At 37.1% G+C, this 5,000-nt stretch overlaps 1 protein-coding gene across 2 annotated transcripts in view; it reads left to right on the forward strand.

Annotated features, from left to right (window-relative positions):
- Positions 1 to 5,000, forward strand: part of LOC145286005 (uncharacterized) — a 338,140-nt gene that overhangs the window by 49,799 nt on the left and 283,341 nt on the right. The gene's annotated exons all lie outside the window — the stretch shown is intronic.

Consider the following 5,000-nt stretch of genomic DNA (forward strand, 5'->3'; position numbering starts at 1 on the left):
ATTGTCTTTGTTTTTTGTTTGCTTTGGTTTTTGGAAAGAGGATTTGTGTTTTCCCGTTCTGTTTCCATCTTTCCAGATATTGTGTTTTTATCTTCTGCTTTTGTCCTTGTTCGTGATTTGGATCTTTCACGATTTATTTGTGGTTTTTGCTGTTCGGGTTCTTTTTTGCTCTTTGGGACTTGTTTTAGATCATTTGGCTGAGTTTTCAAAGATACTGGTATTTGTTTCTTGTTTTCGTTTTGGTTAGTTTTTAAAGTTTCAATTAGATTTTTGAGTTCGGAGATTAGTTTAAGTAGGTCTTGGTTTTGGGTTTGGTTTGTTTGGTTTGAAGTTTTTGTAATATCTGCGTAAGTGTTTATTTTTTCTCGAGAGCTTGCTATTTTCCTCGCTTCAGGAAAGGGCACGTTTTGTTTGTATTTTATTTCAGCTATTTCTTTTTCTTTTGTGTAGATTTTGCATATTTTAGAGTATGCTGGGTGTTTTTCTTGGCAATTTGGGCATTTCGTTTCGTTTGGGCATTCACTTTCAGTATGGTTAGGTTCTTTAATGCCACATTTTCCACATACTTTCTGTCCTTTGCATGCTTCTCTGCTATGTCCATATTTATGACACTTATAACATCTCAGAGGGGCTGGTATATATTATTCTACTTTTTCTATTGTGTATCCGATTTTTATTTCTTTGGGAATTTTTGGTGTATTGAAAGTTAGTATGTAGGTTTTTGTAGGTATGGTTTGACCATTCCTTTTTATGTTTATTCGGACGTGATCGATTACTCCCTGTTTTCTTAGGGCATTTTCTGTTTCTTCTGCTGTAGCCAAGGTTAATTCATGGTTTTTTATAACACCTTTTGATGTGTTTAGTCTTTCATGAGCATAACTTTTGCATTTATAGATATGGAATTTCTCCATCTCTAAGATGTTTTTTGCATCTTTATAGTTATCGACGGTGACAAGTAGATTGCCATTTTTCATTTTTTTTGCTGTTTTTGGGTTGCTGTTTTGAGACAGAATTTTTTCAATTAAGAATGGAGATAGATCGCTGATCTTTTTTCCTTCTAAGGTTTCAATTACTATGAATCTTGGATATTTTTCTTTATCAATTATTTCATAGTTATATTCTTGTTCACTGTCTGAGCTGGTTACGTCAGAGTGGGTTCTTTTCGATTTTGTAGTATTTTTTTGATTTCTGGGTTTTTTGTTTGGGTTTATTATATCCATAGAAGTTTGTTTAGATTTTCATCTCTCTTGCTCCCCACCTTCCTCGGAGCCCGAAATTGGGAGATGTTAGGGGGGAAACCCATTCGCCCTTTCATCCCAGGGATACAAAAGAGATATACTCAATTGATTGAGTTTGTTCCATCATTTCCTGTTTCCTCCTTTAGTTTCTTCTTTCCCAGTTTGATAGAAACGTTAGTTAGGGAGCAGTTGTGTGGTTTTTGTCTCATCAATTGATTGGCCCTTGCCATCGCCTTCTAACATTTAACTGGTTTGTCTATGTTTGTAGTAATGAAACGTATTATCTTTGGATTAAGTTTTTTTTTTATTATTTTATTTTATTTCTTTTAGATGTTATAATTGATGTTTTCAGCGTAAGTGTTAGGGCTTGACATGACTAGCCGATTGGTTGGATCGGGCCTCTCCAACCGCCTGTCTAGCCTAGTACAAGGCCAAAGTAGAGTGTTGCTACAGATACCTTTATTTTCCCTAGGCATCGGTTGCTCAGCCACCAGGATCTTTTTCCTAGGCATCACGGGTTGCCACCCACGGCCAACAGGTAGCCCCGTTGAGGGACTTTTACCCTCTGCAGGGGGGCAGTCGGCGTATTCTAGTGCCCTGCCGACAGGGTCAACCGGGAAGTAGGGAAGGAAAAAGGAGGGGGGAAAGGGGAGGGGGCTGTTGTTTTTATTTTGTTTTTGTAGAACATAATTAAGTTTTACAAAATAGAATAGAAAACAAAAACAGAAATCGATGTAGGTGCATTTCGTCTCAGAAAGCCTGATCTGGTAGCACCAGAGCTGCTGGAATAGAAAGTAGACAGGCAACATCACTTCACCACAAATTAACAGGTGGAAAAGGTACTAGATTGATACAAAATGCTGCAAAACTTGTGGATGCCATTAATAAACAAGGAAATCCATTTGAAGAAAGTGACATGTTTAACTTGATGACATATGCTGTACCGCCAATTGAAGTCAGTCAGAATATTGAACAAAGAGATAAATTAGGAAGAGAGGCACTGGGGAAGTTTGTGACGAGTAGGATGGTTGAGAAGACAGTTGGCTTTTGGGATCCCCAGAAGAAAAATAACATTCCCTATTTCAAGAATGTTGGTCCAGTTGTCAAAACAAAGGTGAAGGGCCAATTAGTTGCTGTCAAACAAGAGAGGAAATTGCTTTCCAGACTATTGGTTATAGGCAAAAGAAGACCTGAATTTGAAGTGAAAGATGCTATAGGAGAATATGAATTTGACAGTGCCCCACCATCAAATTTCCAGCCAGATGGTTCAATGATTATGCTTTCTGGAAAATCCCAGTTAGTAAAGTTGGTCATGGATCTCCCTATTCCAGAAGATGTAAGCCAGCCCCCAACAGATCAAGCAAATAGCACCCAAACTGCAATTTTAATAATTGATGCAATGTGTGTTGTCAACATGGTAACAAAAACATGTGAGAAATTTTACTGCTTTAAATTTTGCAAACAAATTTGTTGAAATGGTTGAAGATATGGGGGCACAATATGATGAAATACGTGTTGTCTTTGACCAATATTGACCAGGATCTCTCAAACAAGAGACAAGAGAACCAAGAAAACAGCAGCTATCCATTATCATGTTAATGACAGTACAGACATAAAGAATATAAGGATGTTTCTATCACATATCCAGACAAAGGCTGAGCTCACCAAATATCTATCACAGAAAGTACTAGCACACTACCAAGGAAAGTCAAAGAAGGTTCTTGTTATGTACGACACAATCATAGAAGCTAATTGCCACCTTGCCAATGTTGTGTCCATGCCACAAATGTCAGAAGGAAGTCACTGCTTAGAGGAAGGTGACCAGTTGGTACTGCTTAATGCTGTGGACGTCAATCACAAAAATGAAAATGCTAAAGTGGATATATTTTCAGTAGATACAGATGTCTTTGTGTTACTTACTGGAAACTATCCATTAATCCCGCCAATGACGTGCTTTGTTAGGAATAATACAGAGAGGATTTCAATATTTGAAAGCTATGATAAGCTCGGCATTAAGAAATCAAAAGCATTAGTGGGATGGTATGCCTTCATAGGGACTGACAACACTGGTGCATTTGCTGGGAAAGGAGTCACAAGTCACTTCAAGGCATTTATGGCATGTGATACCCCCCTGCTTGATGCCTTTGCAGCATTTAGAAAGAGTACTGATGTTCCAGAGTGGGTTGTCAACCAGATGGAACGCTACATATGCCTTTTGTATAAACCTTCTGGAAAAGTGACATCAGAGAGTATAAAAGAACTGAGATGGGCACTCTTTGCACAAAATGCCAAGGAAGGAAGACAGTTGCCTCCTACATTAGGAACTCTCATACCGCACACACAAAGGGCATTCTACATGGCTTTGGTGTGGAATCTATCCACCAAACCATGCCCTAGCATCCCACCAGCAACTAATTTTTCATGGGAGAGGCAGGATGGTTATTTGGTACCTGTACTAAATATTAATGTGCCAGCACCAGAAGCATTGTTAGAGCTGCGTCAATGTTCCTGCCGCAGTTCCTGTATGACAAACAGATGTGGATGCCATAAGAATTCACTAATGTGCTCTGATGCTTGTGGATGTGGTGATGGCTGTGAAAAATTCAGAGGACTACAATGAAGAAATAGATGACATTAGTGAAGATGACATGGAATGATATAGAAATGTACAATATAACTATACCTAATATATATAATATTTTTTTTTTCATTAAGAATACTTGAAAATGTAAATTATCTCTCTGCCGCAAATTACTATCTAGAGCAGTCTCTATAGTGTACCCATATATGTTTTTCATCTCAATAGGCCCAGTGTTTCTCTAGTTATAAGATTTAGAACATTATGCCAAATCGGGCTGAAAATTGTTTTTTTGCCCCCTCACGTCCCCAAATTGGGGGGTATCAATTTTTTTTTTGTGCAACATTGGTAACCCAGCCTACCATATAGTACTGATAGGAGTATGAATGCCCACAAGGCAATTTCAGTTTTTGAACCAAACGCTCCCCTTAATTCTGTGCATTATTTTGGAGGCCATCTTAGGCAAAAGCGCCCTTTGTCTACCCTGTATCCAGTGATTTTGGTTTTAAAATATGGGGGCATTCATATATGTTAAGAAAATCATTGAAAGACAACCCAGTGTCCTGATATTTTGGCAAAAAATAAAGTTTCTACTATATTCTCATGATTTTTCGTAGCCATTTTGGAAAAAGCGCCCTCTCGTGATGAAATATGATGCTAATAATTGGAAGACAAGTTGAAAGTTATTTGTTGTGATGTTCTTGATCATATCCAAGTGAAATTTCAATTTTGGCAAAATTCTTGAAGTAGATGACAACTGCTCCCTGACTATATATATATCACTATTATATATATATATATATACACTTGTGCCCGATATTATTCATACCCCTCGGATCTTTGAGATTTATATAAGAATATTGCTCAAACCAGAAGGTAGACAATATTAAAGGGATTTCAAACAATAAATCAAGCATAAGCATTTAATTTAAACTCAACAAATAAATAAATTATGCAAGTTTGAAACATTATACAAAGAAAAACAATAATGCCACTAGTTCAAAATTATTCATACCTCTCTTACTAATAGTCAATAGCATGCCCTTTATTCTTAATAACTGCCTGTAACCGTTTGGGATATTTATCAACAAGGTTTTTTACAAGTATCAACACTGATTTTTGACCATTCTTCAATGCAGTAGTTCTCCAAATCCCTCAAATTTCTAGGTTTCCGCTTTTTAACC

The sequence above is a fragment of the Euprymna scolopes genome, chromosome 10 (genome assembly GCF_053919585.1).
Source record: "Euprymna scolopes isolate OS-2025 chromosome 10, ASM5391958v1, whole genome shotgun sequence".
Taxonomy (NCBI): domain Eukaryota; kingdom Metazoa; phylum Mollusca; class Cephalopoda; order Sepiida; family Sepiolidae; genus Euprymna; species Euprymna scolopes.